General features: G+C 37.2%; 2 long non-coding RNA genes across 4 annotated transcripts in view; one reads left to right on the forward strand and one right to left on the reverse strand.

Moving 5' to 3' along the window:
- The window catches only part of LOC102156199, a 422250-nt gene that overhangs the window by 233241 nt on the left and 162616 nt on the right, over positions 1 to 26393 (forward strand). Inside the window, exon 8 of one of the 3 annotated variants that reach the window (XR_005369330.1) lies at positions 21113 to 21416. The exons of 1 other annotated variant lie outside the window; for it this stretch is intronic. This is a non-coding gene — a long non-coding RNA (uncharacterized LOC102156199). Of the gene's footprint in view, positions 1 to 21112; positions 21417 to 26393 lie in introns of those variants that run through there. One more of the 3 variants, XR_005369332.1, reaches the window with a different exon arrangement.
- LOC111098735 lies at positions 11255 to 14293 on the reverse strand. Its single transcript, XR_005369337.1, has 3 exons — positions 14158 to 14293; positions 12149 to 12720; positions 11255 to 11547 (listed from the first exon to the last, which is right to left on the reverse strand). It is a non-coding gene; the product is annotated as an uncharacterized LOC111098735 (long non-coding RNA).

Below are 26393 nucleotides of genomic sequence, written 5' to 3' on the forward strand. Positions count from 1 at the left end.
CATTTTTGGAAGATCTGCTGATCTCACATGCTGTTTTACATTCAAGCTGTTGTGGATGCTGCTCCATCCACTCAGAGGTCATTCCCCTCTTAGGCCAATGCTGAATATTATTTTCTTCCCTCTTTGAGCACTGAACTAGAGTACGTGACCCACAGTAGGTTCTCAATGATGTTGAAGAAATGAAAACCTAAATAGTGGTTTTGTTTTTTTCTCAGAAAATTCACTGGAAACATTATAATTCCCTGGTATGAATTTTAGCCTTTCAACCTTTTAGCTCAACCAGAAATATAGTATTCTGAAAAATAAAACCATTAATACCATAATCTCTCTTTTAATCCAAGGTTTAGGAACATTTTCCAAGCATAATCCTATTAGTGGGAACAAGAGTCAGAGTCTTGACTCTTATGAATATCTCTAACTTAGATAGTGAGTAATACCCCTAGAAACAGACTTGGAATGTTCTTCCATCTGGAGTGGAGGGGAGAAGAGTAAAGTAGTTTGCATCAGAATCTGAGTAATCTTCACATCACTATAAGGTTTGCAGAGAACTTTCATGGAGTTACCTTAATCAATAGTTACAAACAGCATTGCGATACAGCTAGCCAAGAATTAACCCATTTGCATAAAAGTATTCAAAGACCCAAAGGGTTAAATGATTTTTTTTGTGCACATGCCAGAAGACCTAAAACTAGAATTCTGGTCTCCTGACTTCCTAATTCTATGTGATTGGCTAACAATCACAGAGAAGAAATTGTATTAGTAATTTAGGAGGGAACTGATGTAGTTCACGTACCTTTGAACCATCATCATGTAGTTTCTTGGGGAGAGATGGCCCAACCCCATGACAGAGAAACTGACAAAATATGGTGATGAGAGTGATGTTTTCCTCACTACTTACTGGCTGAGTTGCCTTGGACAAGTCGCCCACATTCCTTAAATATCAACTTCCTCCTAAGTAAATTGAGAAAATAATAGTAGAGATGCCATACAGTCATTGTGGGAATTCACATAGTAGACATAAATCAACTACTAAACCACATATTGCATAGTAAATGCTCAATTAAAGTTAGTTGTTTTAATTATAATTTCTGGTGAGGGAGCCCTTACACTGACCTCTGCAGAATGATGGCCAGGAAATGAAGCTGTAGCAGAAAAGATCGTTTTCTTTATTTGAGCGCATTGAGGGCTCGGACATTGAAGCTGTGGGTACTAGCTGTGATCAATAGATCCACAGGTGATAAAATCTCAGATCAGGACCTGCAATGGAAGAAAACTCCTGGCAGGACAATTCATTGTGAATGCAAAAATAGAGCTCAAAAAGTTCTTCTGAAAGAATTAAGTAGAGCTTTTGCAATTGGCTTTTGTGATATCTTTGCACATGGCCTCTGTTCTCACTACCTAAATGCCACCAAAGATTGTTGACATTTCCTTGTTGTTTTCTTTGTTCCACAACTAGTGTAGAAAAAATAATACAGAGAACAGTCCCTTTATCTCTCTACCTGTATATAAAATTAATATTTGGAAATATGATCTTCCTCTCACATTTATGTATTTCAAAAAGAAAGATTCACCAGTGACTTCTTAGTCACTAAACCCAATGACCTTCCTTGTATCTCCTGTCTCTCTGAAACATCATACATTAACCCTGCCCTCTTGATGCCTATTTTTCCTTGGATTTAACACCTCTTAATAAACTTGCCTGCTTCCCAAAGCCTGAAATTCAGTATGAATTAAAATTAAATATCCAGCTTCTGCTCCAAAAACTTTTGTCCCTGTCCTGTGTCCTTTGCTTCTGCACTTAATAGCATCACCTTATCTTTTTTTTTTTCTTTCCTGTAGCCTCCATCCTGTCACCAAGCTCTCCACATCACCCCACCCACCTCTTTCCTCCATTTCAGGCTCATTACCTCATTACCTGTTGCCAAATCCCCTGACCTTTGTAAGAAGATTCTCTTTCTACTATTTGCAAGATCTCCTCATTGCAGTCCAGCCTGAACCCTGCAGCCAGATTCACCCTGTAAAACACAATTCTGATCACTTAATCTGTATATAAAACCTGCAGTGACCAAGAAAAGCCCTAGCTCTTTGGCAATGGGTGTACCAGGCCCTTACCTTCTGGTCTCAGCTGACATGGCCTCCCTGCTTTCCATCAGTTCCCTTCACATACTTTACTCACCAAAGGGCCAGACTCCTAGATGTTCCCTACATGCTTTCCACATGGTCCCTCTCCAGCCTTTCGTCTCGCTATACTTTTTTCATTTAAATATTAATTCACCTCATAGCCAAAAGTTGAAATACTGCCTACCTGTCATAGTTCAGACTACATGACATCTCTATAAAGGGTTCCACGATGCTCTCACTTAGAAAGTACAATCTTCCGGGGCGCCTGGGTGGCTCAGTGGTTGAACATCTGCCTTTGACTCAGGGTGTGATCCTGGGATCCAGGATGGAGTCCCACACGGGGGCTCCCCACAGGGTGCCTACTTCTCCCTCTGCCTGTGTGTCTGCTTCTCTCTCTCTTTCTCTCTTTTTCCCCCCTCCATGAATAGATAAATAAATCTTTAAAAAAATAATGAAGTACAATCTTCCTTCTTTGTCTTCCCATGATGTGTTCTTGTTAACTATCTCTATAGCACTTGCACCTTTCTACATTGCATCACAACTAATTAAGTATATAACTTATCTGCCTGGACACACTGAAGAAAGGGAAGTCTGTTTACATGTGAATCCTCTATCATGTATTGTAACTTGCTCATAGTTGGGATTCATTAAAAACTCACTGAATGAATGAATGATCCCTGACTTGAGTCAATGTGGAGTTTTTAACTGGACAATGTCTTTGATCTTCATAATCAGAATGTCTTAATTTCAATAGACTATAATCAAGAAAAAAAAGTATTTATCTCGTTGATGACCTCATCTGCTCTCTTATAGCAGGTCCAATAAAGAAATGCACAAAAGATAAGAATAAAGACTATTAATACCAAGAGTTATTGCAAAAGAGTTGTATGTCACTGGTAATGTCAGTGAGAAATTGTGCAAAGGATGGATTGGTGAGAATCAGTCTTCCCAGGGTTATCCCCGAAGCAGGTTTATGTCTAGTCTTATGGAGGTTGTATAAAGACTGTACCTGTGGTACAAGAAATAAGTTCCTTTGTTAAAGTGGTCATTTTTCATACAGCATAACATTACACATATTAGGAGGGCATTAGACTAAAACTTCATTTGGAAGGATTTTTATGCCCAATATGTTTTTAAGGGTGAAGTCCCTGTCCTATTAATATGTTCTACCCTATTTTGTAGTGAGGTTTTAAGTTAATAGATGAGCCTCCTAGAATATAACCTAGATTATATGAGCTATAATTGATAACCTTGTTTAATACTGGAAATATAAAAATCTGAAATCTAGTTTTTCCAAATTTCCAAAGAAGAAAGCTAAGAATACAGGATAACAAAATATTATTCTAAAAACTGACAATTCCCCTACCATTCTGTTCTTTCTTACAACAATAGATTGATAAAATCACACATGGTCTGAACTCCTCTCCTCTCTTCATATCAGGCTTTCTATATTGATAAAGTAGCTACAGAATCAGCAGGAGTTCTGTCCATCAAGGATATATCTGAGATAGAAAAGGGAGAATTGTCCCAATACGTATCACACCGAATGAAAAATGTTCTTCTTAGGAAACTTTTGCAGAAACTCAATAGAAGAAATCATCAAAAGATAACTTTAAAAGGAAATGACTTCTCTTTTGTCACTTTAGTTTCTTTCCCTGTATGAACAACCCTAGGATTACATGCTTTGATTTTTTCAAAACGAACTTCTTAATAAAGAGCCCCTTTGGCTATCCTGGCTGACATTTTATAAATTCTCAAGAACTGGCATTTTATTCCAACAAAGATATAGTAAACATTTAAATTTCTTTAAGGTCACAGGATAGAATTTAGGCATTTGAATTACAATTACACTGTTAAAATCTTACATATCATGAAAATTTTAAAAAACAAAAGCAATTTTATAAAGTAACCGAGTGTCTAAAAATTCTAAGTTAATTTATTTTCACTTCTAGCAGCTTTGGAGATTTTATTTTAATCAAGATGATGTTTATGAATGTTAGGAAAAGAGATGCAATGACAACAACACTGATATAATCATGTTCATTTATCTCTCCCAATAGCCCATCTGGCCAGAAAGAAAATAATAGCAGAATCTGTAAGGTGGGGTATAGGGCTGCTTCATGTTAAGCTTAGCACTGGTTGAATCTATTATAGGTCATAAGCCAAATAAATACAAAAGCTGATTGAAGCTTCTTTTATCTCAAACCGGTTAGGATGAATTTTGTTAATATGCCAGTTTTTGAATGAATATTCCATAAAGTTTAAAAGGCCCACATACTCACTTGTAACCAAGGAAATGTAAGGCAAAATGTAATGCTTTATTCCCAGTGAATTAAAAAAAAAAAAAGGGAAAAGAAAAAGAATGAAGACATCTGATTTTGGCAAGAGTGCAGAAGAATGATATTCTCGGCACCTCTGGTGGTAGACTCAATTGATACAACCAATTCTGAATCTTAAAAATGCATAAACATTTAAAATGCGTTCCCTATAAGCAAGAAATTCCATATCTGTAATTTTATCCTATTCAAATACATGCTAAAATAATAGGATTAATAATAACTAGTACTGTTGAAACAATAAAATAAATAGCACTACTGAGTGCTCAGTATGTGCCAGCATTGTTCTAAGTGCTTTACAAACATTAATTCACTTTATTATCACTGTAACTCTAGGAGGTTCTATTAATATCAAGAAATATCTATTAATATCAAGGCCTTGAGCAGTTAACTAAGTTGCTCCCAGGCACGCAGCAGTGGAGCCAGATTCCAACATGATCCAGCATTCTTACCCATTACATCTCATTGCTTCTCTCAGCAGCACTACATATATTACACATGGGCACTGAAGGCCACTTATTGCAGCACTATTTGTAATAGAAGAAAATTGGAACCAAACTAGCCATCATAACCAAGAAATTATTAAATGAATTATAAGTACTTCCAACACTTAAACTAAGCTTGTGCCAAACTTCCATCTGTAGCAAACCTATAGAAATAATTGAAATACTCAAAACACATAATAAAAAAAATTCCTATTTTACTTTATGTGCCAAGGGTCAGGTTAATCTTAATTTGTCAGTACTTGGGACATTATCACTGGTCTTCATAGAGAACAGTTCTTGTTTTGTTCATTTGTTTTCTTTTTTCTCATTCCTTTTCTCTGTTTCCTGTCCCCTCTCTCTAAGGTGTTTCCTGCAGAGAATATAGTATAATCTTACAGAAGATAAATTATTGTTTATATGCTTATCTTCATATACATATAAGAACTATTATATGTATCTTGTTGTGATTTCTACTTTATTCATCTTGCTATATATATATTAAAGACTTTATTATTTATTCATGAGAGACACAGAGAAAGAGGCAGAGACATAGGCAGAGGAGAAGCAGGCTCCCTGCAGGGAGCCCAATGCAGGACTCGATCCCCAGACCCCAGGATCATGCCCTGAGCCAAAGGCAAACACTCAACCACTGAGCCATCCAGCTGTCCCTTGGAATGTATTTTTATGCTCTATCCAAGTTACTGTGCATGTAATTAGTCTATTGCTTCTTCTGACATATGTACTATAGAGTGAGCAGCAACACATCTTACCATTGACTTCTCATGCAGTAGATGCCTGCATTGATTGCAATTTCCTGCCAATAACAGCAAAAACAAACAACCCCACTGTGTTGAGCTTTTTTGCATGCCTTCTGGTAGATCCACTGAGCATTGCTTTGGAATATATATACAGTAGCAGAATTGCTAGGTCTCCAGAAGTAAACAAAATGTATTGTAGCTAAGTACTTCCACACTGTTCTGTAGAATGGCTACACCAATATTCACCATCAGCAGAAGCACCTGAATATGCCTATGGCCTCATATTTCTACCCACATCTGGCATTATCCACTGTCCTCACTTTTGTCAGTCTGATAGAAGTGACATGACACTTCATTATTTTAGTTTTCTTCTGAAAATGAAATTAAACATATCCAAACTTAAAAAGTGTAAACAGGAGATATGGTGGTACAAAAACCAGAAAGGGAACCCAAAGTAAAGGTTGGCATTCTGTTGGTGCATCATAAATTGGATGCACATATAGGTCCAAGTGATACAGAAGTATCATCAAAGTCCTTCTTTCCAATCTTGATTGTCAATTTCTTCTATTATTACTAATTCCTTCCATAAAAGGTTCATGTTCAAATTGGCAAAAAAGAAATCAAACTCTCCTTTTCAGATGACATGAGACTGTACATAGAAAACCCAGACTCCACCCAAAGATTGCTAGAACCCATACTGTAATTCGGCAGTGTGGCAGGATACAAAATCAATGCCCAGAAGTCAGTGGCATTTCTATACACTAACAATGAGACTGAAGAAAGATAAATTAAAGAGTCAATCCTATTTACAATTGCACCCAAAAACATAAGATACCTAGGAATAAACCTAATCAAAGACATAAAGATTCTATACCCTAAAAACTACAGAACACTTCTGAAAGAAATTGAGGAAGACACGAAGAGATGGAAAAATATCCCATGCTCATGGATTGGAAGAATTAATATTAGGGAAATGTCAATGCTACCCAGGGCAATTTTAACATTTAATGCAATCCTTATCAAAATACCATGGACTTTCTTCAGAGAGTTGGAACAAATCATCTTAAGATTTGTGTGGAATCAGAAAAGACCCCAAATAGCCAGGGGAATGTTGAAAAAGAAAACCAGAGCTGGGGGCATCAGAATGCCGGATTTCAAGTTGTACTACAAAGCGGTGGTCATCAAGACTGTGGTACTGGCACGAAAACAGACACATAGATCAATGGAACAGAATAGAGAACCCAGAAATGGACCCTCAAATCTATAGTTGACTAATAATTGACAAAGCAGGAAAGACTATCCACTGAAAAAGGACAGTATCTTCAATCAATGGTGCTGGGAAAATTGGACAGCCACGTGCAGAAAAATGAAACTAGACCATTTTCTTACACCATACACAAAGATAGACTCAAAATGGATGAAAGATCTAAATGTGAGACAAGATTCCATCAAAATCCTAGAGGAGAACACAGGCAACACTCTTTTTGAACTTGGCCACAGCAACTTCTTGCAAGATACATCCATGAAGGCAAGAGAAACAAAAGCAAAAATGAATTATTGGGACTTAATCAACATAAAAAGCTTCTGCACAGCAAAAGAAACAGTCAACAAAACTAAAAGACAATCTACAGAATGGGAGAAGATATTCTCCCATATGCAAATGACATATCAGATAAAGGGTTGTATCCAAGATCTATAAAGAACTTATTAAACTCAACAGAAAGAAACAAACAATCCAATCATGAAATGGGCAAAAGACATGAACAGAAATCTCACAGAGGAAGACATAGACATGGCCAACAAGCACATGAGAAAATGCTCCGCCTCACTTTTCATCAGGGAAATACAAATCAAAACCACAATGAGATACCACCTCACACCAGTGAGAATGGTGAAAATTAACAAGGCAGGAAACCACAAATGTTGGAGAGGATGCGGAGACAGGGAAACCCTCTTGCACTGTTGGTGGGAATGTGAACTGGTGCAGCCACTCTGGAAAACTGTGTGGAGGTTCCTCAAAGAGTTAAAAATAGACCTGCCCTAGGACCCAGCAATTGCACTGCTGGGGATTTACCCCAAAGATACAGATGCAGTGAAACAGCAGGACATCTGCACCCCAATGTTTAGAGCAGCAATGTCCACAATAGTCAAACTGTGGAAGGAGCCTTGGTGTCCATCGAAAGATGAATGGATAAAGAAGCTGTGGTCTATGTATACAATGGAATATTACTCAGCTATTAGAAACAATGATACCCATCATTTGCTTCAATGTGAATGGAACCGGAGGGTATTATGCTGAGTGAAGTAAGTCAATCGGAGAAGGACAAACATTATGTGGTCTCATTCATTTGGGAAATATAAAAAATAGTGAAAGTAAATAAAGGGAAAAGGAGAGAAAATGAGTGGGGAATATCAGAAAGGGAGACAGAACATGAGAGACTCCTAACTCTGGGAAACGAACAAGGGGTGGTGGAAAGGGAGGTAGGCAGGGGGTGGGGGTGACTGGGTGACGGGCACTGAGGGGGGCACTTGATAGGATGAGCACTGGATGTTATGCTATATGTTGGCAAATCGAATTCCAATAAAAATATACAAAAGAGGAAAAAAAGGTTCATGTAAGAATTCTATGTATTCAATGTAAAATGTAAAATGCCTAGCACTTATAGAGCTCTAGGCACTCAATAAATAGCGATTTGTTTAGGTTTTTATTATTACCTAGAATGACAATACTTTCTATGACTAAAAACAACAACATCAACAGACGGAGAACTGAACTTAAAAGAACAAAAGAAATCAGAAGTCTTATGTTCTTCATAAGAATCTCTGGCTCCCTCCAAGAACTATAGTTTTTGTTTTTGTTTCCATTTATCATAAATTCAACTTCAAGAATTAGATACAGGAAATGATTAAATGTCCCCAATTTAGAAGATTGGGTGACTAGGTGATTAGACGTTCTCTATTTATTAGGGCTCAGTGTGATTTTAAATTGTATAGCCTGTGAAATTTGCAGAACTGAAGCTCGTGTGATTGTGTTTGAACTTGGCTGATTAGATGGGTGGTCAGGGATGCTCTCTTTTTTGCTCTCAGCAGAGCAGAAAGACAGGCTCCCAGGTTCCCTGTGACCATGGAAGCTTGAATCTCTTGCCAAGAAGAGCAGTTTCAACACAAATGAGATATCCAGCTGCTGCCTGAAAACCCCTTGTGCAGATTCTCAGCAGGAGGCTTTGCCGATAATGGGGTTGGGTGTACCTGACACAGAGGAACCAGATTCTGGAAACAGACATTTGGGGAGCCTTATTATAGCAGACAGAATCTATTACTGGGTCAACAAATCTAAAAGCTTCTTATCCTGGACACTTGATCACTTGACCTTCCTGGGGTGACTGAAACTGCCCTTTAAAGGTCACCGATTTCTAATAAATCCTCCACTGATTTCCTTTCCGTCCTTACTCTCCACCCCGGTATTCGTGTCTTCAGAGGCCCACTCTTTCAAATCATTTTTCCAATGACCCCATCCTCATTCATATTTTACAGTTTTACAGCAGACTGTGCTCAGGATTATTCCTAAGCAGCCTCTGGTTTTAGCTGGTTAATGGGCTCTGAAGTGTATCTGTGACTAAAAATAACTCTCTCCTCTGATGCTGGCTGCAGAGAAATGTGGGTCTTTCTTCATCATGATGAGTCGTAGAGAGACATTTATTTTTATTATCTCAAAATTGGTCTGTCCTTTTCCACTCTCTCATGTCAGTTCTTTAACCACCAACACTGCAAGATGTAGAGGTAGACGCTTCTCAGGATGACAGACCTAATGACTGCTCTGTTAAAACAATGGGCTAGGATGCTTGGCAATGAAAAAATGCTTTTACTCAGTTTCCTTATCTGGATTTCATGGGTTGTTCTCAAAAGACATGTATAAATATGATAAAAAAGAAAAAATATCATTTTTAAAATATTTAAAAGGTAAACTGCTCATTTCATTTATAGTTTGGTTTATCATAAGGTAAAGAACAGTCTCATATTTTTAAACTTCTCTATTGTTTTCAGCTCCTAATTGGTTATGTTTCAAAACAACAAAAGATGGAATTTATTTCTTCAGATATTATTCCCCAATAATATTCTGACATCTGGTGGTTTTGATATGTTGATAAGCACCAACCACGTATTAATATTTTAGCATTGTCCACAATACAACCAAAACCTGATGGATGCAAAAATTTCATCATGAAAAAAATAAAATCAACTGTGAGCAATCATTTTTAAAAAAAACCACAACTCCTTAATTAGTGGTATTTTTCACTGTCTAGTAATTATTTTGATACTGTAGCTATAGATCTATTCAAATGCTTTGGGGGAAGAAATGGCATATGGTAACCTAAATACTGAAAAATGAATTCTAATTATTTTAATCTTTGAAAGTACAAATTAATAGGGTAGTTTTCACCAGAAGAATGTGAGAAAGTCTTCTCTATACAATAAAAATTATTTATAGTGTTTTTCTCATCAAAGGACATTTCTATATCTTGCTGTGACAATTATCTGAGGCTATATTTAAGTACCTGACAATTAAAATAAAAACTATTACTATGGTAATTTATACTTTTCTCTCTTTCTTTTTCTTTACCTCTCATTTATTTCCAAATAACCCTATCATTTTGAAAGGAAAAAAAATGAAGAAATTTATCATGTGTCAAAGTCCCCAGAGGAGGGGAGGCTTCAAGGGAAGCCAGAGAATTCATAGCGAAAATGCTGTAAATTATAAGAGAAGGTGCACCTAATATAGAGTATGGTGAAGTTCACAAGTGCTCCAACAGAAAACTTGGTTCTCCTTGAGTACATATCTCCTTGTCTTGAAAGAATTAAGATCTTAGCAAATTTCACCAGCTGCAGGATAGAACCTAGTCATCCACTTTAAATTGGGAGCCTTTAAATTTACTCAATCTGTAAAGCATTCACCACGGTGCCATTTGTATAGACATGCTTTTAAAAAAATACATTTTGATGGTGACAGTTACATTATTTTTGGCTTAGCATAACAGCTGCAGACTATAATTAAAACAACTAAAAATTGTAGGTGACATTCATCTTCGATATAATATTGTATAGTAGTCACACAAACTGTTGTTCAGAATCCAGACCCTACACCCAGGACTCTTCACGTATTAGTGATATTTGGGTTAATACTATTTCCAGGAATTATTCCTAGTACCACATGGGGGCTGCAATACCCAGTGCAGAGACTCTCTCCTGGATACTTCTTGCTTTACTTTATGTCCCAGATGATTAATTCCACACTATTCCAGGAGCTGCTGCTGCTGTAATCTTCCCAGATCTATTTTTGATCATCATTTCATTGACTTTTTAACTAGAATGTTCTGGATCCCCGTGATATTTACATGCCACACCATCTTTTTCTTAATCATACCAATTTCTCATAAGAATTTTAAAATATATATATATGCCATTGATTGATACATCGGACTCATTGGAAATAGATAGAAAATAGAATCTATTCACTCAAAAACGAAAGTGCGATCTTTAATGAGACAGTGTGAATTGTTGGAATTAGAATTCTGTGAACTAGGAATTTCAAAATTATAAACATTATAACCAGACGGTGGATAGGTTGGGGAAAGAAGAAAGAGAAAATAGGGATGAGAAACGGAGGGGAAAGCACTAGAAGTGGCTCTGGGGAATGGTTAAAAGAGCAAAATGAAGGCTATCTGGAAGCAGAGTGAAAGGTTCTGGTCTTGGGTAACCTCTCCTCCAATCTCACCTGGTCAGATTTCCAGGGGCATCAATTCACTTCTCCCAGGTACTCAGCATCCTCCCGTCTAATGCAAAAAGAGTCTGTTAAAAAAAAAAAATTATCTTCCAATTCTAACATTTTTGTGTAAAAGGTAAATGGTCAGACATCAAAACAGGTCATATCTTTTAAGAATTGCCTGTTTAATGAAGTAGTAAGTAACATCACAAAAACCCATTTCTGCCTTCTATACAATCATGTCATTTAAGACATTATTATATCAAAGGCAAATCCATCTAACACACTAGTGACATTTTCTGTCCTCTTTTTTATTGATATCCTATGGCTACTGAATTAGGACTGTTTTTTTCTTTTAATCTACTTTTCTTTGAACTGAGATGCTAGACTTGCTCTTTCTGATGTTCACTGGAATAAGAAACTGCAGGGAAGTTCATGTTGAGTAACAGAAAGAATGTGGATTTTTTTTTTCTAAAAGACCAAGACCTCAAATTGTATTAATCACTCTTTCTAGAACTAGGCTTATGCTTAAGACATGACACCTTAATTACAATTTCTAACCATTACTGTCACAAGTCATTGAGTTTACAAAAGCCTTTTCTTGCAAGTAATTATCATTTTTGTGAAACTTTTCTTCACCACTCAAATGAGTATTGTCAATGAAAACACAGATTTCTTTCTTCCTACCTTGCTCTTCCAAGTTTCTACTAAATCCTTCACTTTATCTGTTTGCTGTGGATCTTCAACAGGCTTGCCATTATGGAGTGGTACAACATTTGAAGAAAAAAAAAAGAATATATAAATGATCTTTCCCATTCAGCTCCCAGGAATATCCTGATTTCCAGCTGTGAGGCAGTCTTCCGAGATGGCAAAGTAGGAAGGAAAGTAAGTAAAAAAGGAAGCAAGTAAAATTTTCAGAGATGCTTCCAGACCTTTATAGAAGCCCTTCTTTTGGATGGTGTGGCTCGTGTTAAGTATTCTCAGGGTGGATTCCCTGGGCTTCTTGTAACAGGGCATCTCTAGGGCATTCCTGATGTCCCCTGCCATCCAGCACTTTTAAATAATAGTAGTGTAAGCAGAGCCTCCTCTCCTAGCCAGATCTGCTTCCTGCAAGCCTCCAGTATCTGGGAGCTCTGCCTGGGTTCAGTTTTCAACTCTGAATCCTCTGTGTGCTTCTCTTGGTTTGCAGTCTCTCCTGTAGTATCTCTGCTCTTCAGCCCACATCCTGAATTACTTCTGCTGTTTGACTGCCTCAGTTCCTGGTTTAAAAATAAAAATTTGAGAAGTGAGTGAATAAGAGAAAGTACATAATTATAGAACATTAGAACCAAATGGGGTCCTAGTGAGCTCAAGTTCAAATAATTCCATTTTAGAAAAGAGAAAATAGCTTCAAAGACCTTGAATGATTGTCCTCATGGTAAGCTACAGCTGGTAAGTGGCAAAGATAAACCTTATAAATATATGACTTCTGATTCCAAATACAGGGCCTTTCCTGCACTGCTGCAGTGAATTAGATGGGCATTTTGTGTACCTTGACATAGTCTGTGAATGAGAAGAGGCTCCCTTATATGCAGATTCACTTGTTGTACCTACAACTCCTGGTTGCAATATGTGAAGGCAGTTTATAAACTATAGAATTCATTATAAATTCCAGATAAAGTTTTTTCATGTTACCTTCCTTCATCTGAGACTAGGCCCAGGAGGAAAGATAGTTTATTTTTCTCCAACTCTGATAACCAATGGTTTTATCCCTCCTCTTTTGAAAGATGTTTTTGAGACTCATCATAGAGTCATCATAAACCACCCCCCCAACCCCTTGGCGAGGAAAACTTAAACAGGAAATAATTTTTTATGGGCTAGGGTATACAGGTGCAGAGCTAATAGAATTTTAAAATGGCAAAATCGATGCAGCTTTGAGGATAAATACCTAATAATAATAGAGCTTCTTGCCTTTGAGCCCATCATATTTGGTCTGATCTGTCTATACCTCTGATCCTGAACATGTCATTTACAAATGAGTATTTTGAGTCTAGAGGTCAGACTAGCTAAAAGAGAAGAACAAAAAGATTGGAAATGTCTTTTTTTCATGCCTCAAAAACATTGCTGTTCATATTAATGGTGAATTAATTGTCTCATTCTGGTATACATAGGATTCTATTCATTCCTTTATCCTGTTAAGATGCTGATATTATAAATGATTCCTCCTTTGTTCTGACAGCCTGAAAGCTACTGTCCCCATTTAAAGAGTTATGAGTCTATCTAAGCCGAATTCCAGAGTGATTATGATGCCACTGCTGCCATTGCCTGGTATAAATCATGTGGTCATAAATGAAAGCAAACCATGGCAGCCTCTGGACAGCATAGCCTTTATCTTTGGGAGCTGTTACTACTTAAGATAGTTTGCAGGGAGGTTTAGAAGATGTAGTAGTTATGCTTTTCAAAAGCAAAGACGATGCTGCCGTGAATTGCAACTGCGTCCTTTGGCACTGTTAGCATTCATTTCCTTTGAGGACCAGCCGGAAACTCACAGGGACTAAAAGAAGTAAAGAAATCATCAGCATCTATCTTTATTTAAGGACAAATAAAGAATAATAGGAAAATTGCCTGCAGCTGCCTTTTGCTTAGGCCCGAAGGAGATGGTGATATCCAAGTACACCTGAAGTCAGAAGAGAAAATGTTCCCCAGAAATCTCTCACCCTTGTTCTCAAGCCATCCTTGCTCCGGGTTAGCTTCCTCGCCTCGCTCCTCTCCATCCTCTCCACTGTTAGTCCTTGATCTCATGGAACTTCCTCAATGCTTTGTCCTCTCCTTTCCACAATTTCTTCTATAATTTTAGAAATAAAAGATAAATGTTGTAGGAGATGATGGGAAGCATTGGAAAAGAACTCCAATTTTGAGTTTATGTTTCATGCTAGAGCCTGTCACGTCATTGTATTTAATATCCAGAACAAATTTGAGATGGTTATTGATCTCATTTTAAAATAGAGTAAACCGAGATGCAGAGAATTTAGACAATTAATCGATGGAGTTTTTTTGGTAAGTGGGAGATTTGGGGCCCAAAGGCCATACTTTTCTCCCTATGATACTGTTGCATCAGGTAATCCCTAAAGGTTCTACTGGTGGAGTAAGGGGCTGAGTGATTTTTAAAATACTGCATGGTACAGATTAAAGGATAAGCATTATAGAGAAAGGAAGCATTCACAAGGGTCAACAAGACAGAAATATGGGGAGTCCTCCGGTCAATCTCCATCTCTCCATGAAATGGCTTGTGAGGTCACAGTCTGCATTACCCAGTGTGGATTTTATTCCAGGAGAGGAACCTCTGGGTATCTCTTTTTCTACATATAAGAAAATGCCTTCGTTAATGATGGAATCCATAAGCTGTTTGGCCCCAGGCAGTCTGGGTTTTGAATGTCAGATACTCACAGGTGTGTTTGAGATTACCAACTGCCTGCTACCTTAGGGAGCTGGGAAGATTTGGTACTCATGTGTGATTTGCAGGACCCTGCTTGGGAGGACATCTTCAATTCCACTGGGTGCTACCCTCCTGTCTAGGAAAAGAGGAGTAACCTAGTAACCAGCTAGCATCTGATCCAAGCCACCCAGAGTGAGCTCCTGGTGTTGTCTTCAGATGATCCTGGTGCAGACATGCTATCTAAAATATGGCCAAGTGGTATATATCCTCTTCTCTCCAAGGATCAGACTGCAACTCTTCAAGATACATAGCTGTTCTGTTACTTTTGAAAGCTGGTCTTTGGTCATTTATTAGCATGGTGCTAATGACAGAAAGTCATCAAAGAGTTAATGGCTATCTGTAAAATTTCTATTTTCTTCTAAATGATTAAAGTGTTTAAAAAATGTTGGCTTTTGCTCCTCTTTCCCTCCCCCCCCCCCTTAACAGCCAAGTAAGGGAAAAGAGGCTGAGAAGCATAATGCATCTTGCCCTGGGGCTTCTGCAGCCAAAAGGTAATGCCAAGATGAGCACTAGACTAGACTTCTCTAATTTTCCATACTGGTGCTTATCCTCCTGCCAGGAATGTGACTAGAGTGTTAAATTTAGAAGCACTAGCTTAGTGAAGAATTTAAACAGAAGTTCAAACATATCTATGGCAGTTCTAATTTACAGTTTGTTGTTGGCAGTGTGTGGATTTAGGGAATTAAGGGATTTGGCATGATACTCACTTTGCCTGCTTATGCCTCTTCTCACTATAATTTGACTCAATGCAACAAATATTTCTTAAGCACTTACAACAGGGCACTTCTCTGAGTACACAGAAAAACAGATGAATAAGACAGTTCTTACTGTCCAGGAACTTTGTCCTGGATGTATCCATCTTATTTTATACCTTGGGCAGTTTTGACTGTAAGAGTGTCCACCGAGGTATCTGCAATTATCTTTGGAAGCTGCTCAGAAGAGGATCCTGAGCCATTGGTAACAAACACCTACTTTTTTTTCATGGTGGTGATGATAGTAACAGTGAAGACAAATTAAACAGGAAAGCAAATTAGCATGTCGGCTTTACAGTGTGAGCACCACTTTTTCTGAAGAAATGGCTCCCTGTATTTTCCTGGTAGGTCACAGGAACATGGAGGTTGATGACTTAAGTTTGTTACTACTTCAGTATCCTTGGCATAAAATTTCCATCCAGAAAGATGCTCCCCTGGAGAAATAGGTCCTTCTCTTTTCAGAGGTTTTTCTGTTGGCAAATCTACCCTGACTTTCTGAATGAAGTAAAAAATCCTGCCTCCTCTTGAAACTACTAAAAAAAATAAAAAATAAAAAATAAAAAAATAAAATAAAATAAGGCAATTACTTCATCCTCCTAATTATTATACCAAATCTGTCCCTAATCTCAAATGCATATCATAGGGGTACTCTATTAATCACATCTTAAGAATGTCTTTGATTGCCAATCATTCATAAAACCACAAATGTCGGGGCTATTTGGTGTCTTCAGAACCTTAAAAGTAGAGTTATTTTTTTCTTCCTAACACGAATTAAGAATTGCATCAAAGAAAAAAGTGAATGTAAAAAGGGAAAAACTGCAAATCCAGAAATAAATGGGCCAAGAAATAGCAATCAATGAATAGAGACATAAATCAGAAATACAGACATTTAGTGAGACAAGGGAAAAAGATCTTGTTAATCTCCAGTGCTTGAAAAATCCTAAGGGTCAGCTGGGCAGTTAATTGACTATCACTACAAGATGTGACATGGCTATCAAAAAGGTCAGTGTAATTTGGGCCTGGCTATGCAGAGTCATCACTTCCTAAAGTGGAGAGATAATGCTCCCTGTCTACGGACTGGGCTTCACCCAGAAAATATTTAAGTGGCCATCAAGGTGAATTTGTGAATAGACACTAAGCCACCTTCAGCCTTGAGCACAGGTAATTAGAGATATGCAAGGTGACACCACTCTCGATTCTCCCAGCTAGGGAGCAGCCTTCCCTAACACCTAGGCACTAGGTTTTCAGAGAGAGTTTATTCACAGCACTGGGTGTTACACTATATGTTGGCAAATTGAATTTAAATTTTTTAAAAAGAAAAAAAAAAGATATGACACATGCAGCAGCCCAAATTTAACTTGTCAGTTGCCTGTCTACAGATGAGAAGTTTCAGATCACTATTACTGAGTTAACTTTGTAATAAGCCTGAAGAGTTCCTTGGAGAGCCTTGAAAATCCATTTAGAAGAGGAGATCTTGAATATTTCAGATTAGGGTGAGAAGTAAGCTGCTCTTTATATCTTTGCAGCAGAGGCAGGAGGGCTGCTCAAATCAGATCTTTGACTCCTTTAAAATTCTGCTACATGGAAGCTAAAAGCATTGCAGTTTCTTTTTAACTTCTTATTTTGCTATAGATTTTAATTTAACCAAAAAAGTTGCAGATAGTACCAAGAGCCCCCATGTATCCCATTCCCACTATCTCCTGGGTTTTTTTTTTTTATATTACAAGACACTTGTTTTACTTAGTATATAACTTTCTCAGCATACATAAACTAAATACTGTAATTTTATTAAACAACCAGTAGGAATTACAATCACTATATAGACCCTATCATCACCTAGTTCTTCATGACCGCTGTGCTGCTCGCTATACAATCTGGGAAAACTATGGTAAAAACTAGACTTGAAAATTGGTTTCGGGAATGTTTCCATTATGCATTTTATTGAAGCAGTTATTTTTTCTTTTTATTTATATTTTTAAAACAATTTTACCAAAAAAAGTGTCTCTTTTTCATTCTGTCTCAAGAGAGAAAGAGAGATCCTACACTTTTGCCATTTGGGATAATCTCAATGAAAACTGGAAGTTTATTTTCAAATAGCATGCAGGCTAATTGCATTTCAGTCAAAAACAAAACAAAACCATAGCTTTTCAACAGAATTATTCAACAAGTTAATGGAAGTCAGAGTGAACAATGCTCACTGTGCTTGGAAGTGGAAATAATAACAGCCTATTATGAAATAGAAGGTCATGGCTGCGGTGTGTCTTCTCCTTTTAAGGAAGTTTTTTAATGATCTTTGATATTATTCTGTTTATAAAATGTATAATAGAAGAGAGCAGTAGAGAATGCGGAAGAAAAACAAGTAGGAAGTTCCCGACTCTTTCCAGTTATCTTTCCAATTATGAATTTAAATTCATAAACCCTTAAGACTTCCTAGGTATAGAATAGTAGTCACAGAGTAAAGTGATTGTTTTCTGAGATAATCAAGGCAGAAAGAGGGAAATAAGTTAGCAATTCCCTAACTTCTGCATGAATTAAAAAGATGGATGGGATAGCAGAGGAGGGAAAAAGAAAAGAAAAAGAAAAAATTAAGGATGGGAAGAGGATGAGAGAGATGAGAAGGAAAACAGTATGCATGGAAAACAGGAATAAACATAAATGAAGGGCAGAAAGTCCACTTTTAAGTATCATTTTCTCCAAATTTCAACATGTTCCAAGTAGAAATGTTTGTTACTGTTTTCTCTTTCTCAGCTTTATTGTGGTATAATTGACACATAAAATTGTAAGACATCTTTTTTTTTTTTCTTAAAGGCAGTCTAGTTCCTTTATTTATTTATTTTTTTAATTATTTATGATAGTCACAGAGAGAGAGAGAGGCAGAGACATAGGCAGAGGGAGAAGCAGGCTCCATGCACCGGGAGCCTGACGTGGGATTCGATCTCCGGTCTCTAGGATCGCGCCCTGGGCCAAAGGCAGGCGCTAAACCGCTGCGCCACCCAGGGATCCCGTAAGACATCTTAAAGCATTATGGCATGATGATTTGGTATAAGCATACGTTGTGAAAGGATCCCCTTGTCTAATTAAGTGACACTTTCATCACCTCACATATTTACCCTTTTATTGCTGTTGTTGAGAACATTTCAGTTCTAGTCTCAGCAAATTTCAGTCATCCACTATAATGTTATCAATTGCAGTTACCATGTTAAACATTAGATCCTCAAACCTCATTCATCTCATACCTGAAAGTTTGTAATGTAACCTTTTACAAGCCTCTCCCTTTCCCCCACCCCGGAAGCCTCTCCCTGGCAACCACTTTTCTACTCTGTGTCTGAGTTCACCTTCTGTTTGTTTGTTTTAGATTTCCCATATAAGGGATACCATGTGGCATTTATTTTTCTCTGTCTTGCTTATTTCTCTTAGCATGATGCCCTTCAGGTTCCAAATGTTGTCCTAAATGACAGGATTTCTTTCTTTTTTAAGGCTGAATAATGTTTCATGATATATGCGTACCACATTTTCTTTACCCATTCATCCGTCAACAGACAGATTGTTTCCATACCTTGGATAATATGAATGATGTTGCAATGACATGGAAGGGCAGATTTCTCTTTGAGATACTGATCTCATTTCAGAATCATTGAAAAGTATCATCTCATCAGTATCATCTCATATACATACATATATATATATATATATATATATATATATATATATATCTCCAAAGGTGAGATTGCTGTATGGCAGTCCTATTTTTAATTCCTTAAGGAACTTCCATACTGTTTTATATAGTGGATGTGCCAGCTTACCTTCCTACCAACAGAAAAAGTGCACAAGTGTTCCCTGTTCTCCACATCCTCGCTGACATTTGTTACCTGTTGTCTTTTTAATAATGGACAATCTAACTGGAGTAAGATGATCCTCATTATGGTTTTTGATTTGTATTTCCCTTTTCAAGCACCTGTTGGCCAATTGCACACCTTCTCTGGAAAATATCTACGTAGGTCCTTTGTCTGCTTTTAAAATTGGGTTATATTTCTTTTTACTGTTGACTCATAGGAGTTCCTTATATATCTCGGATATAAATTCTTTATAGAATATGTGGTTTGCAAATATTTTCTCCCATTTCATAGGTCGCCTTTCATTTGTTGATGGTTTCCTTTGTAGTGCAGAAGCTGTTTAGTGTGTTTATTTTTGCTTTGTTGCCTTTTGATGTCCGATCCACAAAACCATTGTCAAGATCAACAGAAAGGAGCTTACCTGCTATGTTTTCTTCTAAGTGTTTTTGGTTATGTGCAGGTCTTTAATCTATTTGAATAGATTTTTATGTATGATGTGAGATAGGGGTCCAGTTTCAGTCTTTTGCATGTGGCTATCCAGTTCCCAATACAGTTTATTCTCCTATTATTATCTTACGTTAGTATCTTACATTTGTCACAATTAACAAACAATTACTGATTTGTGACTGTTAACCTAAGTTTATAATTTGTTCAGATTCCATCAGCTGTATTTTTTTTTTAATTCTCTTAGTTTTTAGTTTTTACATAGTGTCTTTTTTTCTAATTCAAATTTCCATATAGGTTACTACATTACATTTAGCCATCATGTTTCCTTAGACTTCTGTAGATTGTGATAGTTTCTCAGACTTTCCTGGCTTTTGATGACTTTGACTTTTTGAGGACTACTGGTCAATCAATTGAAAGAGCTTCCAATGACTAAAGCTGGAACAATTTGAGCAACAAAATAATCTTGGTTTATTATTGCAAATGTAAAATAGATATCCATGTGTCCATATCGATATATACAAATGATTCATTGAATGAATGAATACGTACACACATACATAAAATGGGGGAAGAATAGACAAATGTCCCATGCAGAGAATTTTAATTAATTTATGCAGATAATCACCCTAAAGGGAATGGAACATAACTCCCCACTTTTCAAATGTGGGTTGTGTATAATGACTTCCTTCCAAACAGTACTACATGGAAAGGGGGTGGGAGAGTAACCTCACAGTGAAGAAACCTGACAAACACTCTGAGCCAGACAGTTAAAGTTAACATCGACAGAATAAATTATGTTGATAGTTTGTGCATCTGATATGAAATGATGAACATGGCACTATCCTTCTGTGGTCTTCTTCCCAAAACCTATGGCCCCAATGTAATCAAGAGAAAAATATCAGGCAAACTCTAACTGAGGGATATCCCACTATTGACTCTTTTTTCAGTTGAGAACAAAAGGAGAAAAACACAGTGCTGGTATATCCATCAGGATAAAAGGGCTAGTTGTAATGATTGCTTCTATCTTCCACAGCTCTATTTTTTCCCCCATGAGTAACTAAAAACTCAGAAAAAAAAAAAAAGTAACTGTAAAGCCCAATCAAGTAATCGTTTTTCTCTTTTTACCTCACTTTGGCAATTAAAGGATGAAGTATGTATTCTATGTCATCTGGATGATGCTGTTTCCCCCATTGCTGTGGACATATCTGGCGGTGGTACGGAAGGGAAGTGGCAGTTCCCAGACCTGCTCCAGTCATACTGTCCAGTTTGAAGTAAAGTGACAGGAGAGCTGACCAGCAGCAGGCAAAATCGAGGTCCACATTCAAGTACATTTATCATTATAGAAATGGTTGTTTTCTGAGTCTAGAGCCCTACAGTTGAGCATATGATGCAAAATTACATGAGTGAAGTGGCTATATCTGACTGTGGGAATAGTCTAGTAAAACCTTGGGAGTCATTTTTTTCTCAATATTTGATCAAAATGAATTTGATTATATAGTATATACTCTGCAAAGCCTCTATGTTATCCAATTTTATTTTAACTCTGTATATGGATGGGGGGTAAATCCTTATTCTTTTTCCTAGGTTGTTGTCATGTTTTTAGGAACCTACTTTATATGATAAATTTGAAATATTCCTTATGAAAAGAGTGTGAGGATTGTCATTTCTTCTTATAGAGCCATGTATCAACATTGCCACACCCACATATTTCAAGCAAGCTACTAAGAAGATATTTTGAATTCATAAGTCATGTATAATGGAATTTTATTATGAAAATATAGTTAACCACAGACTAAATTAAAATAGTAAACTGAAATTATTTTCATATCACATTCACATTTTGTAATGTGCATATATATATGTTTAAAATTTGTTCATATATTTTGTTCTATGTATCACATATCTTTAACAGCCACTACTTCTTCTCTAAATGAATTTATCATTAATCATTTAGTGATAAAAATTAATGACACAAATTTTTAAGCATTTTCATGTGATTCTTTGGTATTTTATCTTCTTGAAGTATTTGGATACTTGATAGAATTAATTTATTGTGAGATTATTGGGAATTTTACACTGCCATCTCTTGCACACTCAAGTAGGTGGAAAGTTTGGAGATGCTGGGCAAATTGCCTAGCTTTCCAAAAAACCTGCCTACACATTGCCGGCCCTTTCCAACAGTCTAGAGAAACTCTCATTTTGGTAACTCTTAATTTTCTTCATCCTTTATAATTCATACTCCAAACCGTAGGTGAACATAGCTTACCTTTGGAAAGATGAAACTTGTATTAAACACATAGCATTCTTCTGATTGTTGTATTTTTAACATGGTTGACATTTGTCCCCCACATACATGCTCACATATACTGGCCCCTGACTGCCTAGTGTTACCTCACTGTGGAATCCCATCTTGGTTTTTGCTTGTATGTGGGGTTACCTTGCTGACTCTGAAATTTATAGCCTTGCAGACTTGAATAGATTGCTCTGTTATAGATTTCTTAATCAGTAAAGTCAGAGGAGGGGCACTGGGTGGTCCAGGTGGTTAGGAATCCAATTCTTGATCACCACTCAGGTCTTGATCTCAAAGTTGTGAGTTCAAGCCCCATGCACTTTTTAAAAAAGAAAAAAAAGTCAGAAGATTATTTCTGTCTTGCTATAATTTGTCTTAGCAATGTGAGCTCTAATCTAAAATAAAACCAAGGCAGACTTATGATATACGATGCCGTTTCTGCATAGGGGTAGCAAATTTTTTCTTTTCTTTCCTCCAAGAAGTTACAAAATAAGAATAAAATAGAATTGGTTCTAGCAGGACAATATAGGATGTGAGTAGTTAGTTATTTATAAGAAAATAATCATTTGAGTTAGCTGAATTATTAATTTTGCAACAAGATGTGACAGTAAAATAGTATATTTGATAGAAACTCTAGGCAACCCTAACAATCAATCAATCAGCATTGGCTTCTCCACTAAGTGACTGCATGCAGTTGAAGGAAACTATGTGAGGAATGTGAGGCGTGTGTGTTGTGGGGCAGGGCAGGAGAGAATGAGATGATAGTACTGCACCCATATGTTTCGTGGTAGTGGGATTGCATGGTGTTTATGGGATATGGGATGTGCCAAACAAAATAGAACACTGTCTTTGATCCTGATAGCAAAGAAATGAATGATTTTTATCAATAAAATAATTAAGTGCTAAGAAACAAATATTCTCATTATTTCAGAGCATAGAAATTCTCTAAGAATTAGAGTAATAACAGGGTTTCTTAGAAACTATAGGTTCTGAGCTAAGGCCAAAAAATTATTATTTATTGCATTATTTGTTTCTAATGCCATCTCAGTACTTCTCTCACTCCTTCCCCATTCACACATCTAATTAGCAAATGACACAGTAAAATGGAAAGTATTCCTGGGCCCCTAGTATAAGAGAATGATATAGTTTACCTGAAAAGTCACCTTCTGATGGCTCAAATATTGGTTCTTGGGCATCTATTAATTATGCAAGTGCTATATTTTGGAATGCTTTATCAAGAAAGCTTTAAGTATAGGTATTCTGTGGGAACAGCAGTCCTGCCCTAGCAATGACCTTGCCCTCTGCAGGAGAAATAGTCTGTTGAATCATTTCTTCAGGTCATTCCATACCCATCTTCAGTCACACATCCCTAAGTAGGACCCTCCTTTTTTTTTCCTTATGTCACTAATACACTAATATTTTGGAGCAAGATATATAAATAAGAGCCTGCCTAGGAATCAGATTCAGTATTTTTGAAATACCACAGTTTGCTTAGCATTTGGCTCTGCTGATCTAATGCATCTTACTGTCAGGATGCATCAACCATCATCCAAGTACTAGGGATATAAAGATGAAGAGGAGATATTTTATTAATGTCTGAATTACTTAATGGTTTCTTAAACTCAGGTTTTCAGACAATGTTCTTTTGACCGTTCCTTGAAGCTTAGAACTCCCAGCCTACTGGCAGCGGGTTGACTTCCATTACATACCAGAAATGCCCCAGAATTCAATTCATGTGTTCACTGCTCCTAGATGCTTTTTTGCTTCTCTACCAGGAGGGGAGGTATTTCAGTGTCCCTTACAAACATCTCTAGCCCCTATCTACAACCTGTAGAATCATTCCAGAAACACTGTTTGGTCCTTTTGAAGCTTTCAGTGGAGCCACAGCTCTTACCAGAATAGTTCATATCCAGAGTCTCCTGAGGTTAACCATGGAAATAAATGATATTCATCTATATTGAAAGATAAGGCATGGATCCCAAGTTCTAAGAATTTTCCTACAACATGTAAGATATTGAGGTAGAAGATGAATTTACTAATATTTCTGGGCCACAAGTAAACATCTTTGAGTCATATATGAAGGCAATTTATTCCCTGGTAGTGACAGTTTACCTTTATCTCAATCCCCAAAGAGGATTCCTTAAGCCCAACTAGGTGGAAGTATAAGGGGAGAAAAATCTGGAGGAGTCACCCTGGATAAATGGACATTAGAAAATCTCAACAAGGCTGATATATAAAAGCAACACTAAGAGAGAGAGATCAGGAAAAAGTGCTGAGAGAGATGAGGTCTATATCTAGCCTTAACCTGATGAAGTCCAGCAATAGTGATTAGAAAAAAATGTTTTTAAGGTTTCTAGTGAACTTGTACTTGCCCTTATTTGTTTCCCAGTAATAGAAAAAAGGACAATATTTTAGAAAATCTGTTTCAGGAAAAGAGTGGATGTAAGAATGGTAGAACTGGGTCCAACTCTCAACACACAAGGAGAGAGCTTCAAGGTGAAAAATTGTTAGCCAAAGGAAGAAGAAATGGGAACAGATCCTAAATCTCTACACACAATTTGTGATGTAGATAGATCTCTTGGTTCAGAAGTGATTTTAGAAAATGTAAGCTAGCAGAATTCCTGAGTGATTGTTTTCATTATGTCTTTTATTCTGTATTTTTTAAAAGATTTTATTTATTCATGAGAGGCACAGAGACAGGCAGAGACATAGGCAGAGGGAGAAGCGGGCTTCCTATGGGGAGCCAGATGTGGGACTCAATCCCAGGACCCCCAGGATCCTGACCTGAGCCAAAGGCAGACACTCAACCGCTGAGCCACCCACCTGCCCTATACTATATTTTTGATGCTTTGACCTCTAGGGGTCCGCCCCTTCCAGGACTAGCCATTTTCTAGGGATAGTAAAGGACTTGCTCATTAAGTGTGCTTTCATATGCAAACCAACCAACCCAGAGCCCAAACCTTGACCAATTGCTTTATCATTCTCTTACACTTAAACCACTATTCCCCTTCCCTACTTTCTCTAGGGCCAGATAGCAGACAACTAAGGACTGTCCTAATGAAATTATTCACATCAGCCAGTCTAAACCTAATCACCCTGCTTCATTCCTTCTTACAAAAACCCCAGTGAAAGTTCTTGGCCATATTTTTCCCTCACTTCCTCTGCTTCCTGACCCAAACCTGATGCTTTCCTGTGGTTCTCCCCTGCATGGTATGGCATGCCAGTCCTTCTTGGGATTTGTGAGTACAACAAACTACCTTTTCAACATTGTATCTTCATCTGTTTGCTTCCCCATACCTAAATGATTATAAAACCTACATTTTAAAATACTTGTTTTATATAAATTGTCCCCATACCCTGCATAGTTATGGAGGACAAGACTTCTACACATTTTTGTGGATAAGGCCTCCCCTGTTTTCTCTTTTTCATTTGGAAACAGGAAGAATTACATGATTTATTTAAAGTACTGTTTTATGATCAGTTTTCTTTAAAATATTTAAGTTTGATTCATTCAATCAAGATTTTCTTGCATATTCACCACTCAGTAATATGTTAGTAAGTATTGTAATAATTACTTATAAAAGTAATATTGTAAGTAAGTTTACCCATTATCAAGTTTCTCATTCAGACTGATTTCAAAAATAACCCTTGACAGTTCATTCATATGTGGAATTTAAGAAACAAAACAAACAAATATGGGGGGAGGGCGCAGGAAGAAAAGAGAAGCAAACCAAGAATTAGACTGAACTATAGAGAACAAAGGTTACAGAGGGTTACAGAGGGGAGGTTGATGGAGGGATGGTGGATTAAAGAGGGCACTTGTGATGGGTGCTGTATGTAAGTGTTGATTCACTAAATTCTACACCTGAAACTAATATTACACTGCATATTACCTAAATGGAATTTAAATAAAAACTTGTGAAAATAAAGTATAACCCTTGACATAGTATTACACAGGTCAAGATCTCTTTCATTTCCTGACCTTTTCCCCTTTTTTTAGCCATTCAATCCTCTGAGCACATAAGGCCTGTTCTCAGATCTAAAGGTGAACCTAAGGAATCCAGGGGGGAGGGGCCCCGCGAGGGAGCCGGGCTGAGGCCGGGGCGAGTGTCCCCAGGACAGGAGAGCCCCGTCC

The sequence above is a fragment of the Canis lupus genome, chromosome 14 (genome assembly GCF_011100685.1).
Source record: "Canis lupus familiaris isolate Mischka breed German Shepherd chromosome 14, alternate assembly UU_Cfam_GSD_1.0, whole genome shotgun sequence".
NCBI classification, from domain to species: domain Eukaryota; kingdom Metazoa; phylum Chordata; class Mammalia; order Carnivora; family Canidae; genus Canis; species Canis lupus.